Here is a 16,680-nt window from a genome sequence, read left to right on the forward strand (position 1 = left end):
ATGGCCCCCAATATATTCAGTGTTGCATTAGCTTGTAGTTTGCATCTGCAGCCACCTGGCTGAAAGAAGTGTCACTGGGCAGATCTTAAGGTGTGATGGTTTGAGATTTCAATCTAAAGATATGCAAAGTGTGTCTAGTTGTAGTTTCTGAAGTGTGCTGTGCTGCATGGCTTTTGGCTTTTAGGATTATGCTTCTCTCTCTCTCTCTCTCTCTCTCTCTCTCTCTCTCTCTCTCTCTCTTTCTCTCTGCTTGGACCTGTGAAGGTAGGCCAGCTTTTCTGCCATTACAGAACTTCCCTGGATCTGTAAGCTTCAATAAATCCCTTCCTCCATAACTGTGCCTGGTTTTGAAGTTCATCTCTGTCTGCTACAGATGCGTACTTCATAAGTATTAAATTATTATTTTGAAAAACTTTTTATTTATATATTTTTTATGAGAAGAAGTGGGAGGGAGGGAGAATTGGCATAACAGAGCCTCTGGCCACTGTAATCAAACTCCAGACATGTGTGCCACCTTGTACACATACATCACCTTGTGCAGCTGGCTTACGTGGGATCTGGGGAGTTGAACATGGGTTTTTAGGGTTTTCAGGCAAGCACCTTAAATGTTAAGCCATTTCTCTAGCCCTAAACTATTCTTATGCATTTAATACCCTTGCATCAAGCCCTCTAGAGTAGTAGAGGCAGAGATAGCTCTTTATTCAAAGTAGAGTCAGTTTCAAAGCCATGCCTGCTTACCTCAGAGCTTGCACTCTTATGCTGATTCCCAGGTGCAAGATGTGCACAATCTAATATTCCCAAGGGTAGATAGAAGCTGGACATATGCAGAATCCTCATCTTACCATACATGGTGGTGCAGGCTTTTAATCCCGGCAATCAGGAGACAGAGGTAGGAGGACAACCATGAATTCAAGGCCACCCTGAGACTACATAGTGAATTCTAGGCCATCCTGAGCTACAGTGAGACCCTACCTTAGAAAAAAAAACAGTTCATAAAAGGAGTTGGGGAACTTTTTCTGTTCTCTGATTGTGTGGCACAATTTGAGAAATATTTGTTTCAGTTCATCCATGAAGGTTTGATAGAATTAAGCTAAGAATCCATCTGGTACTGGACTCTTCTTTTTAGGGAGGTTTTTGATTCCCCTTTCAATCTCAGTGCTTGTGATAGGTTTGTTTAGGAGATTCATGTGCTCTGAGCTTAGCTTTGGTAAGTGGAATGTGTCCAGGAATTCATCCATCTCCTCCATATAATCCAATTTTGTTCAGTAGAAATTTTTGAAGTAAGTCCTGATGATTCTCCCAATTTCACTTATGTATGTTGTGATCTCTTGTTTTCATTTCTAATTTTGTTGATTTGAATCATCTTTTTTTTTTTTTTTTGGTTGATCAAATTGGCCAGGGGTTTGTCAATCTTGTTTATTTTTTCAAAGAACCAGCTCTTTATTTCATCAATTCTCTTACTTGTTTTCTTAGCTTACAATTCATTTAATTCTGCTCTGATCCTAATTATTTCTTTCTGTCTGGAGCTTTTTGGGTTGTATACTGCTTTTTTTTACAATGCCTTTAGGTGGACTGTTAAGTTATTGATTTGGGGCTCTGTCGCAGTCAGGGGTGAACTCAATGGTGGCAGGTAAAAATGACGACTTGAGCAGAAGGTGGACATCAGCCCCTGGCTAACATAAGGTGGATCATAGCAATAGGAGAATGTGCCAAACACTGGCAAGGGGAAACTGGCTATAACCTATAAGCCCATCTCCAATAATACACTGCCTCCAGCAGGCATTAATTCCCAAATCTCCATCAGCTGGGGACCAAGCATTCAGAACACCTAAGTTTATGTGGGACACCTGACTCAAACCACCACATTATGCCCCTGACCCCCATAAACTAATAGCCATACATGATGTAAAATGCAGTGTATTCATCCAACTTTAAAAGTCTCCATAGTTGTATAAATTCCAATGATGTTCATACATCCCCATAGTAGTCCAAGATGGTTTAACTTAGCTGTAATACCAAAAAAAAAAAAAAAAAACCACCCAAGCCCCATAATGGCACAGAATAAACATTCACACTGCAAAAGATGGCACTGGGCCTAGCAAAGAAATATTTAGCCAATACAAGATTTAAAACAACTAGGGCAAGCAGCAAACTCTGTAGCTTCAAGTCCAACTGTAGCTAGTGACAAATCTCTAAATCCTATAATTCTAACCAGCAACAAGTTTCTGGCATCCCAATTCTGCCCCTCAAGCTAGATTACTCACAGTCCTGGAAAACTTCACTGGGGCTGGCAGCTTTCCTTAGCAGCCATCTTGTGGTCCTGGCATCTCCACTGGGTCTCCACTGCAATCCACAGTTCATTCTCATGGCACCATGGGGTCTTGATGCAGGCATCCAGCAAACCTGCTTTGCACTGCCCATGGCCATTTACAAAACACAAGACCATGTTGCAAACTCAATGACCCTCTTTCCAGCATTTCTTATACTCCACAATACCAGATAGGGTGCCAATTTGTTAATCCAGGGGGGGAATAAAGCAGACTTTGAAGAATAGAACTTTCTTGAGCATTCACGCCCCTTCAAAAGATTAAACATTCTTTTGTTGCCCCTGTGCACATCAACTGGCCCAATCTCAAAGGTTGTAATCTCTCAATTGCAGCTGAACAGGCAGCAGTTCACCCAAATATTTTTCTTTTGTGCCATATCCCTCTGCTCACACCAGTTCATTTCTATGCAAAGCAACCCTGCACAACTTCTCCAGACCCAGGCATAACAGTTCTCACACAAACTGCTAGCCCAGTACAGGCAAAGCTCTTTCTCACCCTCATAAGCCAAACCTTGCAGTCCATAGTTCTTACTGCATTCAGGCTTTCAACTCTGATCAGAATAGTCCATCAAGCTGTACTTATAGCACTGCAAGGCATCTCTTAGGCCAAGCTTTCAAATCCTTTCATATTCCTCTTGAAAATCAGCTCCAAAAGGCCATAGTTCAACAGTCAGGTGTCTAGTAGCAATCCCACTCCTTGGTACCACTTTACTCTTGCAGTCAGGTTCACATTGCTATAGAAATCACCCAACCAAGAGTAGCTTATGGAGGAAAAAAGAGATTTGTTTTGGCTTACAGGCTGGAGGGGGAAGCTCCATGATGGCAGGGAAAAATGACGATATGAACAGAAGGTGGATATCACCTCCTGGCCAACATAAGATGGATCATAGCAACAGGAGAGTGTGCCAAACATTGGCATGGGGAAGCTGGCTATAACACCCATAAGCCTGCCCTCAAAAATACACCACTTCCAGGAGGCATTAATTCCCAAATCTCCATCAGCTGGGGACCTAGGATTCAGAACACCTAAGTTTATGGGGGACACCTCACTCAAACCACAACAGGTTCTCTCTGTCTTTGATATGAAGTCATTAAGCACAATGAATTTTTCTCTAAGGATCATCTTCATTGTGTCCCATAATATTTGGTATGTTGTGTTCTTGTCATTCATTTCTAGAAATTGTGCAATTTAATTTTTTATTTCATCCACTACCCATTTATTGTTTAAGAATGTGCTGTTAAGTTTCCAGGAGTTTGTTGGGTTCCTGGTGCACCTTTTGTTGTTAGTTTCTAACAATACAGCATTGTGATCTGATATCATGTAAATTATGTTGATCCTCTTAAATATATGGAGGCAGGCTTTATTATATATAACCTATATATAATATAATCTATTTTAGAGAAGATTCCATGGGCTGCTGAGTACATTGTGTAATCTGTGGATTTGGGGTGGAATGTTCTGTAGATGTCTGTTAGGTCTAATTGATCTATGGTGTTGTTGAGCTCTCTTACTTCTCTGTTAATTTTCTTTTTGGATCTATCTATCTTTGAGAGTAGAGTACTGAAGTCCCCAATTATGATGATGTCGGTTATTTCTGTTTTATTGTCAAGTAAGTTTTGTTTTATGAATTTGGTGCACCTGTGTTTGGCGCATAAAGATTAATGGCTGTGATATCCTCTTGTTGGATTGTTCCCTTGAGAAGTAAGAAGTGGCTTTCTTTGTCTTTTTTTTTTATTACTTTTGGTTAGAAGTCTATTTTATCCAATATAGGTTTAGGTACACCTGCTTGCTTCTTATTTCTGTTTGCTTAGAATATCATTTCCACCCTTTCACCCTGAGGAGATGTCTGTGATTAGTGTGAGGTGGTTTTCTTGAAGACAGCAGATTGAGGGGTCTAATTTTCTCATCCACTCTGTTAACTTATGTCTCTTGATGGGTGAATTAAAGCTAGTAATATTTAGGGTAGTAACTGTGAGGTTTGATTTCTTACCTGACATATTGTGGTGGTTAATATGGTTTGGTGTGTCCATGGACTTTGAAATTTTTTGTGCCTTCTCAGAGTTTGGTTATTATGATCTGCTTCTCGAGGGCACTTGATGTAGGTTATTTGAATCATCTGTGTGGAGCATTGCCAGAAGTACTCTATGTAGGTTCAACTTTGTTTTTATATAGTTGTAAATCTGAGTTTTATCATGGAAAGTTTTTCTTTCACCATCTGTGATGAGGAATACTTTTTCTGGGTAGAGTAGTTTGCATTGTAAGCCATAAGTTCTTAGATTTTTCAGTGTTCCATTTCAGGTGCTTCTTGCTTTCAGACTTTCCATTGAGAAGAATTCTGATGGGGTTTCTTTTATATGTAATGTGTGGTTTCTCCCTAGCTGCTTTTAGGACTTTCTTTTTGGAATCAATGTTTAGAGTCTTAATGATAATATGTCTTGGAGAATTTTGCCTTTGGTCCAGTCTGTTTATCATTCTGTTGGTAATGTTCATATTAATAGTGCTTTATTTGATGAATCCACTTACAAGGGAATGACTGATTTGAGAACTGTTGCTACATTCCTATGGTATGAATGTTATATAGGTGATTTCCTGATTAGTTTATATGCTTTGATAATCAAATTTACCTTTGAGGGCTGGAGAGATGGCTTAGCAGTTAAGCGCTTGCCTGTGAAGCCTAAAGACCCCGGTTCAAGGCTCCATTCCCCAGGACCCACGTTAGCCAGATGCACAAGGGGGCACATGCATCTGGAGTTCGTTTGCAGTGGCTGGAAGCCCTGGCATGCCCATTCTCTCTCTCTCTCTCTCTCTCTCTCCCTCTTTCTCTCTCTCTCTCTGCCTCTTTCTCTCACTGTCTGTTGCTCTCAAATAAATAAATAAAAATTAAAAAAAATTTACCTTTGAGTTCAAACTTAAATTTATTGGAAGTAAAAGAAAAACATAAACCATTTTGTTAATGACTTTTTTTTATTAACAACTTCCATGATTGTAAACAATATCCAGTGGTAATGCCCTCCCTCCCCAACTTTCCCCTTTGAAACTCCATTCTTCATCATATCCCATCACCCTTTAAATCAGTCTCTGTTTTATCTTGATGTCATGATCTTTTTCTCCCATTATGATGGTCTTGTGTAGGTAGTGGCAGGTGCAAAGAGGTAATGTATATCCAGAACATTTTGAGTCTGGGGGAGCATGTTGTGAGCACTTTTACCCTTCCTTTGACTCTTACATTCTTTTTGCTACCTCTTCCACAATGGATCCTGAGTCTTGGAAGTTGTGATAGAGATACTGTAGTGCTGATCACTTCTGCCACTTATTTCCAGCACTATGAGGCCTTCTGAGTCATCCCAAGGTCACTGCCATCTGAAAAGAGAAGATTCTTTACCAAAAATGAGAGTAGCATTAATATAAGGGTATGAACATTAGGGAAGTTCTTACTGGGAAGTTTGATGGGCATAGTATATACATTTAGCCAGACAGCAGCAGACATTACACCCCTAGGGCTCATGACTAACATGTTTTAAGTTTTCAGTATCAGGGATGTATTCCCTCCCATGGAGTGGGCACCAAGTCCAATTAGAGGGCAACTGGTTTCCACCATGACAGATGTGCCACTATTACACCCGTTGGCTCATTTGGCCTGGCTGGCCAATTATAAGGCTTGCAGTGTCCACTGTTGAGTATCTTCACTGGTGATTTCTCTCGCTCCCATTGAATTGCATGCAGAATGGCTCCTTACATATTTCTGTAGCTGGTCTAAATGGAGGAGGTTATAAGCTCAATTCTTGCAGGATTTCTCAGTGGCTTTGCAGCCCAAGTATGTGGAGTCTTCAGCAATAGGGTCTTACCATCTATTCCTGGTGGGAAACCAAGGGCCTCGGCAATGGCCTATAATGTTTGGGGGTATTAGGGACCTCCCTGGCCATCAACTCACTGGCAGGTATCCCATTTCTGGCACTGAAAAGTTTCTAGCAACAATCTATGGCTCTTGAGTGTTCCATTATAAAAAAAAAACAAACAGGTTTCCATATGATTCATTTATATCCTCTTAGGTTTTGATTAGCCCTCCCTCCACCTTTCCTTTACTCAGTCTCTTCCCCTGACCTCACATGGGCCTTTTCACTCCCATCAATCTATTCTTCTACTTACATATGTACAACGCCATCCTATTAAGTACCCCTTCCTTCCTTTATCTTCCCTTTATATCTCTTTCCTAGCTTACTGGCTTTTGCTACTGAGTTTTCTTCCTACTCACACAGAAGTCCAATCATCTGAAGCTAGGATCCACATATGAGAGAGAACATGTAACAATTGGCTTTCTGGGTTTGGGTTACCTCACTTAGTATAATCCTTTTCAGATCCACCCATTTTCCTGAAAATTTCATAACTTCATTTTTCTTTACCACAGAGTAGAACTCCATTGTATAAATGTACCATTCATTAAACTCTCATCAGTTGAGGGGCATCTAGGCTGGTTCCATTTCCCAGCTATTGTAAATAGAGCAGCAATAAACATGGCTGAGCAAGTATTTCTAAGGTAGTGGGACGTATCCTTAGGATATATTTCTAGAGTGCTAATAGCTGGGTCATATGGTAGATCTATTTTTAGCTGTCTTAGGAACCTCCACACTGATTTCCTCAATGGCTGGACCAGATTGCATTCCCACCAGCAGTGTAGAAGGGTTCCTCTTTTACCACATCCTTGCCAGAATTTATGGTCATTTGTTTTCGTGATGGTAGCCAATCTGACAGGAATGAGATGGAATCTCAACACAGTTTTAATCTGCATTTCCCTGATGACTAGGTATGTAGAACGTTTTTTTAGATGCTTATGTGTCATCCTTATTTATTCTTTTGAGAACTTTCTATTTAGTTCCTTAGCCCATTTTTAATTGGGTTGTTTGATTTCTTATTATTTAATTTTTGGAATTCTTTGAATAACCTAGATATTAATCGTCTAACAAATATATAGCTGGCAAAGACATTTTCCCATTTTGTAGGTTGCCTCATTGCTTTATTCACAGTGTCCTTTGCTGTACAAAATCTTTGTAATTTCATGAGGTATGAGCAGTTAATCTGTGGTTTTATTGCCTGAGCAATTGGGGTTATATTCAGAAAGTCTTTGCCAAGACCAGTATGGTGAAGGATTTCCCCTAGAAGTTTCAGTTTCAGGTCTGATGTTAATGTCTTTAATCCATTTGGACTTAATTCTTGTACATGGAGAGAGGGAACAATCTATTTTCATCCTTCTGCAGATACATAACCGGTTTTCCTAGCACCATTTGTTGAAGAGGCTGTCTTTTCTCCAGTGTGTATTTTTGGTATTTTTGTCAAATATCAGATGACTATAGCTACCCAGACTTACATCTGGGACCTCTATTCTGTTCCATTGATCTACATGTCTGCTTTTGTGCCAGTACAATGCTGTTTTTATTACTATGGCTCTGTAGTATAGGTTAAAATCAGGTATGGTGATACCACCAGCCTTATTTTTGTTGCTCAGTATTGTTTTAGATATTCAAGATTTTTTGTGATTGCAAATGAATTTTTGGATTGCTTTTTCTATTTTCATGCATAATGCCGAATTTTGATGGGGATTGCATAAATGTGTACAGTGCTTCTGGTAAGATTGCAATTTTCACAATATTGATGTGATTCTTCTGATCCAAGAATAAGGGATATCTTTCCATTTCCTAGTTTCTTCTGCAATTTCTCACTTGAGTGTTTTACAGTTTTCCTTGTAGAGATCCTTCACTTCCTTGGTTAGGTTTATTCTAAGGAACTTTATGTATTTATTTATTTATTGATGCATTTGTGAATGGGAGTGATACTCTGATTTCTTCCTCTGTTTGTTGTTAGTATATAGGAAGGCTACTGTTTTCTGTGTGTTTATTTTGTATCCAGCTACATGCTCTATAGGTGTTTATCAGCTCTAACAGTTTGCTGGTTGAGTCTTTAGGGTCTTTTATGTATAGAATCATGTCATCTGCAAATAATAATAACTTGATCTCTTCCTTTGCAATTTGTATCCCTTTTATGTGTGTTTTTTTTTGCATTATTGCTATGGCTAAGACTTCCAGTACTATATTAAATAAAAGTGGGGAGAGTGGAAACCCTTGTCTTGTTCCTAATTTTAGTGGAAAAGCTTTCAGTTTTTCCCCATTTAGTAATATGTTGGCTGTAGGCTTGTCAAAAATAGCATTTATTATGTTGAGATATGTTCCTTCTATTCTCAGTCTCTATAGGACTTTTATCATGAAAGGATATTGGATTATGTCAAATGCTTTCTCTGTACCTAATGAGATGATCATGTGATTTTTGTCCTTCAGTCCATTTATATAATGTATTCCATTTATCAATTTGCTTAAGATGAACCATCCCTGCATCTCTGGGATAAAGCCTCCTTGGTCATGGTGAATGATCTTTCTGATATATTCTTGTGCCAATATTTTGTTGAGAATTTTTGCATCTATGTTCATGAGGGAGACTGGTCTGTAATTTTCTTTTTTTGTTCTGTCTTTGCCTGATTTTGGTATTAGGGTGATGCTGGCTTTGTAGAAGGAGTTTGGTAGGATTACTTCTTTTGGTATTGTTTGAAAATGCTTAAGAAGCAGTGGAGTTAGTTCTTCTCTGAAGGTCTGGTAAAATTCACCAGTGAATCCATCTGTGTCTGGACTTTTTTTTCTTTGGGATATTTTTGATACCTGCTTGGATCTCCATACTAGTTATAGGTCTATTTAAGTGATTAATTTCATCTTGATTTAATTTAGGTAGGTCATATAAATCAAGGTTGTCATCCATTTCTTTCAGATTTTCATACTTAGTGGAGTATATGTTTTTATAATATGTCCCTATGATGGTGTCTGTTGTGATGCTACCTTTTTCATCTCTAACTTTATTAATTTGTGTCTCTTCCCTTTTTTTTTTTTTTGGTCAGATTTGCTAAGGGTTTATCAATCTTGTTCATATTTCAAAGAACCAACTCTTTGTTTCATTGATTCATTGGATTTTTTTTTGTTTCTATTTCTTTAATTTCTGCCCTAAGCTTTATTATTTCTTCCCATCTACTTATTTCCAGTTTGCTTGTTCTTCTTTGTCCAAGACTTTAAGGTGAAGCATTAGGACATTTACTTGAGACCTTTTTTAATTTCTTTATATAGGCACTTAAAGCTATAAATTTCCCTTTTAAGACTGTCTTCATTGTGTCTCAAAGGTTTTGGTATTTTGTGTTCTCATTATCATTTGACTCTATGAATTTTTTTATTTCCTTCTTGATTTCTTCATTGACCCATTCATCATTTAGTAATGTATTCTTTAGTTTCTGTGGCTTTGTGTATGCTCTATAGCTTTTCTTGCTATTGATTTGTAGTTTGATTCCATTGTGGTCAGATAGAGTGTAAGGAATTATCTCAATTTTCCTATATTTGTTAAGGTTTGCTTTGAGTCATATTATATGGTCTGTTTTAGAGAATGTTCCATTTGCTGCTGAAGAGAATGTATATTCTGCAGCATTTGGATGAAATGTCCTTTTAGGTCCATTTGTTCTATGACCTCATTTAATCCAGATGCCTCTTAATTTATTTTTTGCCAGGATGACCTGTCAATTGATAAGAGTGTGTTGTTGATGTCACCCACTACCACTGTGTTTGGTGTTATCTGTGACCTTATTTCTAATAGCATTTTTTTGATGAAGTTGGGAGCCCCCATGTTAGGTTCACGTATGTTTAGGATTGTAATGTCCTCCTGTTGGATTGTGCCTTTAACCAATATAAAGTGACTTTCCTTACTAATGTTGGACTTAAGTCTACATGATCAGATATTAGGATAGCAACCCCTGCTTGTTTTCTAGGCTCATTTGCTTGAAAGACCATTTTCCAACCTTTCACCCTAAATAATACTGTCCATCCTTTGTAGAAATGTAAGTTTCTTGGAGGTAAAAAAGAGAAGGTTTCTGCTGTTTAACCCAGTCTGCTAACCTGTGTCTTTTGCTTGGGGCATTGAGGGCATTGATAATAAGAGATATTGTTGAGCAATGTGTATTTATTTTTTGCCATTGTTTTGTAGTCCTTCTAGTTTTACCTTTGCTCTCTTGTATTAACTAGTATTTGAGTATGGTTTGGTTTTTCGACTTTTTTTTTTTTTTTGGGTAGGGTCTCACTCTAGCACAGGCTGACCTGGGATTCACTCCGTATTCTCAGGATGTCCTTGAACTCACAGTGAACCTCCTACCTATGCCTCCCAAATGCTGGGATTTAAGGTGTGTGCCACCACACCTGGCTGGTTTGTTTTTTCCAGGTTCCTTATATGTGTACTTTTCTTTCTCTTCAGTATGGAGGGTTCTTTCAAGTATTTTCTGTAGAGCTGGTTTTGTATTTAAATATTCCTTTAGCCTGCTTTTTTTTTTTTTTGTGGAATGCCCTTATTTCTCTGTCTATTTGAATGGACATCTTTGCAGGATAAAGTAACCTTGGTTGACAGTTACCTTTCAGAACTTGGAATACATTACTCCAATCCCTTCTGCCTTTTAAAGTTTGTGTTGAGTAATCTGCTGTGATCCTGATGGGCTTGCCTTTGTATGTAACTTGATTTTTCTCTCTAACTGCTTTCAATATATTTTCTTTGGTTTGTGTGTTTTGTAGTTTATTATAGTATGGTGAGAAGAGGTTCTTTCCAGGTTTTGTCTGGTTGGTATTCTAAAGGATTCCTGTATGTACACTGGCATAACTTTCTCAATTTGGGGGAAGTTTTCTTCTATGATTTCGTTGAAAACACCTACTATGCCTTTGGAGTGAACTTCTTCCCCTACTAATATGCCCTGAATTCTTATGTTTGATCTTTTCCTAGTGTCCTGAGCATCTTGAAATTCCCATCCATACTTTCCTATTAGTTTGTCTTTCTCTTTGTTGGACTGTATTGGATCTGCCACCTGGTCTTCTAGTTTAGATATTCTGTCCTCTCCTTTATCAAGTACAATTTTCTGCAGAGTTTTTTTTTTTTTATTTCACTGTGTTCTTCATTGCTAGTAATTCTGACTTTTTAAAAATTATTCCTATTTTCTTATTTATGTCTTGTATTGACCTCTTTATTTCGTTAAATTCGTGTCCTTTGTCTTCTCTGATGACTTTGATTTCCTCTTTCATTCCTTTGATTTCCTCTTTGACTTCTTTGAGCATATTTTTAATCATTCTTTTGAAATCTTTCTCAGGCATTTCCTCAAACTCATTCTCACTGGAGGTCATTTCTGATGCATTAATACCTTTTGGTGGGTTTATATTGTCTTGATTGATCATCTAACAAAATCACAGTCCCTTAGGGTGTGTGTTTGCCCACACCCTTAGTCCTTTTAACTAGGAAGTTAAGATTTCTGGTTTGGTGAGGCACCAGGTCAGCTTGTGACCAAGTGAGACCCTTCCCTAATGTATAACAGGAGAGGAAACAAAGACCCTATATCAGGAAGCAACAAGTAACAATCCAAAATATAGCTTATTTAAGAATGGCAAATTTGACCACCCATCAGATTTAGCATATAATTTATCCTGATATGGGAGGTGCAATTATCATTTCCAGTTCAGGCCTATATACCAGGCTTATTTGGCACATACTGCCCTGGTGTAATCCCAGTTACCTTTTGGGATGATGTTGGTTTCAGTTGTGCTGTGCTCCTGCTTGTGTCCGTCTTTGGTGCACTGTGGGTTCAAGTAGGCTGGCTGGGTCACTGGGTTGCTGCTCTGGTTGCCAGTGCTGGGAGTTGTGTTTCCTTCCCCAGGTCTCTGGTGCTTGCTGGCTCTTGTGCTGGCATTGGGGAAGGGAGGCTGTGGATGGTGGCTTGAGTTCTCTTGCTGGTCCACATGATCCTCTACCTCATGATCTACTCCTGCGTTGGTCACTACTGTCCTCTCTTCACATTTCTTGGGTTTGTGAGGAGCTCTGGTGTGAGGAAAAATCCCCTCTCCTGGCTTTTCCTGTGGTTCGAGCCAAGCCTGCAGCTGTGGCCCTGCAGACCTGTGGTCACCATGGTCCTGGTACAACTGCTGCTGGAGCCACTTCTGCCTATGTGGGCTCTAGATGCTCTGGATCTCTCCTACTTCTCTGCTGCCATTGGTAATTTCTTATATATCTCACTTTTTAATAGAAGACAGTATTTTGCTGGGGTTTTTTGGCTTTTCTCCCCTAGGCTGCTTTGGCATGGGTCCTATGCTAGCATCTTAACTGGAAGTCTTCTCATTTATCAACTTTGCATTTTTAATTGGATCTTAAATTTTAAAATTTCAAATTTTTGCTATTTTATTCTTTATGTTTGATTAAACAAAATGTTTATATCACAAAAATTTAAAATTCTTAGTGTTTGCATGATCAAAATATAAAAATTAAGTATGTATTATAAAAAAGTCAGTAATGTTAATTTAGAAGTTTATATCAAATTTTTATAAAACTCACAAAGTTGTAATTTGAAGGAAAACTTTGTAAAAACATGTATATAGAGATGTGAAATATAATTGTATGGTCAGAATATGATATGGAAATACATAATAGTTATATGGCCAGCTATGATACTTTTCATAATTTTATGCATAAATTCATATTTGAGCATCCTATCATTTCCATTTGGATAAAAGCAAATACTATTTTTTTATTGACAGCTTTTGTTCTTACAGAAAATAAACCATGATAATTCCCTAGCTTCACCCACTTTTCACAAGTCCACACTCCATCATATTCCCTCTGTCTCTCCATTAGCCTTTCTTTTATTTTGATGTCATCATCTTTTCCTCCTATTATGAGGGTTTTGTGAAGGTAGTGGTAGGAACAGCAAAGTCATGGATATTGAGGCCAACTTTTGACTGGATGATTTCATTGTAAACAGTCCTAACCTTTCTTTTTCTCCTATATATTTTTTTTTCTGCCACCTCTTCCATAATGTACCCTGATCCTTAGAAGTGTGATGGAGATGTTTTAGTGCTGAACATTCCTCCATCATGTCTTTTCACCACTATGGTGCCTTTTGGGTCATCCCAGTGCTCACCACCATTTGAAAATAGAAGCTTTTCTAATCAAAAGTGAGAGTAGCATTTATATGTTAAATAAAGTGTTTACAGTTAAGTTTGGTGGGAATAATGTATATCTTTAGTCAGACAAGAGCAGGCATTATACTCCAAAGACTCATGACCTCCCCCACCATAAGCTATTGATTAAGTTTTCAGTGCCAGGCATATATTCCTTCCCAAAGAGTAGGTATGTAGTCCAATTAGAATGCAGTTGACTTTGCCCACAACAGACATGCCACTATTGCACTCATTGGCTCATTTGGCCTGGCTGGTCAAACTTGAGGTTTGCAGTGTCCAGTGTTTTCACCACTGATGATTTCTGGCCTCCATTGGGCTGCATGAAATACAACTTTTTCCTGATTTCTGTCAGCTGGTTTACAGGGAGGAGGTTTTCATCTCAGCCTCAGTTTGATTTTTTGGTAACCTCATAGTCCAGGCATGTGGATTCTTCAGCAATGGGGTCTTATCATCTATTTCTGGTGGGAAACCAAGAGCCTTGGCAATAGCTTGTTATGATTATTTTTCTTTTTTATATTGTTATTGACAACTTCTATACTTACAGACAACAAACAATTCTGTGGTTTGTCTCTTTGCTTTATTCCCAGTGTCCTTTGCTATACAAAAGCTTTGTAATTTCATGAGATCCCAGTAGTTGGTTAGTGGTTTTGTTTCCTGAGCAATTGGAGTTATATCCAGAAAATCATTACCTATGCCAATATGTTGAAGGGTTTCCCCTACCTTTTCCTTTAGCAATTTCAGAGTTTAAAGTCTGATTAAGGTCTCTGATCCACTTGGATTTGATTCTTGTGCATGGGGAAAGACAAGGATCTACTTTCATCTTTTTACATGTACATATCCAGTTTTCCCAGCACCACTTGTTGAAGAGGCTGTCTTTTCTCCAAAGAATATTTCTTGGCATTTTTGTCAAAATCAGATGACAGTAGTTGCCTGGATTAACATCTGGTCCTCTGTTCTGTTCCATTGATCTACATGTCTGTCTTTGTGCCAATACCATTCTGTTTTTGTTACTGTGGATTTTAATATAGCTTGAAATTGGGAATGGTGATACCACTAGCCTTATTTATGTTGCTCAAAATTGTTCTGGGTAGGTGAGGGTTTTTGTGCTTCCAAATGAAAATTTGGATATTTTTCTATTCCTGTGAAGAATGCTATTGGAATTTTAATGGGGGTTGTATTAGATGTGTAGATTGCTTTTGGTAAGATTGACATTTTCACAATATTGACTCTTCCAACCCAAGAACATGGGATATCCTTCCATTTCCTTTTGTCTTCTGTAATTTCTCGCTTGAGTGTGTTAAAGTTCTCATTGTAGAGCTTCTTCACTTCTTTAGTTGAATTTATTCCAAGGTACTTTATTTATTTATTTATTTATTTATTTATTTATTTATTTATTTATTTATTTTGAGGCAATTGTGAATGGGAGAGATTCCCTGATTTCATTCTCTACACGTTTGTTGTTAGTATATAGGAAAGACACTCATTTCTGTGTATTTATTTTGTATCCTGCTACATTGCTAAAAGTGTTTATCAGCTCTAACAGTTTGCTGTAGAGTTTTTGGGGTCTTTTATGTATAGAATCATATCATCTGCAAATAGTGATAATTTGATCTCTTCCTTTCCAATTTGTATCCCCTTTATGAGTGTCTCTTGCCTTATTGCTATAACTAAAACTTCCAGTAATGTATTAAATAAAAGTGGGAGCCGGGCGTGGTGGCGCATGCCTTTAATCCCAGCACTCAGGAGGCAGAGGTAGGAGGATCGCCATGAGTTCAAGGCCACCCTGAGACTCCATAGTGAATTCCAGGTCAGTCTGGGCCATAGTGAGACCCTACCTCGAAAAAGCAAAAAAAAAATAAATAAATAAAAAATAAAAAAAAATAAAAGTGGGGACAATGGACACCCTTGTTTTGTTCCTGAATTTAGGGGAAAACCTTCGAGTTTTTCATCATTTAGTATTATATTAGCTGTAGGTTTGTCATAAATAGCTTTTATTATGTTGACATGTGTTCTTTCTACTCCCAGTTTCTGTAATACTTTTACCATGAAAGGATGTTGGATTTTGTCAAATGCCATTTGGCATCTATTGAGATCATCATGTGATTTTTGTCCTTCAGACCACTTATATGATGTATTACATTTATTGATTTGCATATGTTGAACCACCCCTACATCTCTGGGATAAAGCCAACTTGGTCAGGATGTATAACCTTTTAAAATTAAAAAAAATTTTTTTTATTTATTTGTGAGAGAGGAAGAGGAAGAGGGAGGAGGGGGGAGGAAAAAATGGGTGTGCAAAGGCCTTCAGCCACTGCAAATGAACTCCAGATGCATGCAGCCCCTTTTGTATCTGGATTACGTGGGTCCTGGAGAATTGAACCAGGATCCTTTGGATTTGCAGGCGAACACCTTAACCACTAAGCAATCTCTCCAACTGCATGAATAGTCTTTTTGATATATTCTTGTATTCTGCTTCCCAATATTTTGTTCATAATTTTTGCATCTATGTGCATGAGAGAGGTTGGTCTGTAATTTTCTTTATTTGTTCTATCTTTGATTTGTTTTGGTATGAGGGTGATGCTGGCTTCATAAAAGGAGTTGGGTAGAATTCCTTCCTTTTCTATGTTATGGAAAAGTTTGAGAAGTGTTGGTGTCAGTTCTTTCATGAAGATCTGGTAAAATTCACTAGTGAATCCATGTGGACCTGGGCTTTTTGTAGTTGGACAACTTTTTATAAATGCTTGGATCTCTGTACTTGTTACAGGTCTATTTAAATGGTTTATCTCATCTTGATTTAATTTTGGTAGGTCATATAATTCAGTGAAACCATCAATTTCTTTCAGATTTTCAAACCTAGATGCATATATATTCTTAAAGTATGTCCTTATAATTGTCTGAATTTCTTTGGTATCTGTTGTAATAATGCCTTTTTCATCTCTAATTTTATTCATTTTTGTCTCTTCTCTCTTTCTTCTGGTCAAATTTGCTAAGGTTTATCAATCTTGTTTATCTTTTCAAAGAACCAACTCTTTGTTTCATTGATCGTTTGGGTTTTTTTTTTTTTGGTTTCTATTTCATTAATTTCTGCCTTAATCTTTATGATTTGCTTTCGTCTACTGCTTTTTTTTTTTGCCTTGTTCTTCTTTTTCCAAGGCCTTAAGGTGGAGCATTAAATTTTTATTTGTGATCTCTCTAATTTCTTAATATATGCACTTAGAGCTATAACTTTCCCTCTTAGGACTGCCTTCCTTGTGTGCATAAGGCTTAGGTATGTTGTATTATCATCATCATTT

This window comes from Jaculus jaculus, unplaced genomic scaffold, assembly GCF_020740685.1.
Source record: "Jaculus jaculus isolate mJacJac1 unplaced genomic scaffold, mJacJac1.mat.Y.cur mat_scaffold_35_1_3033546_arrow_ctg1, whole genome shotgun sequence".
Lineage (NCBI taxonomy): Eukaryota > Metazoa > Chordata > Mammalia > Rodentia > Dipodidae > Jaculus > Jaculus jaculus.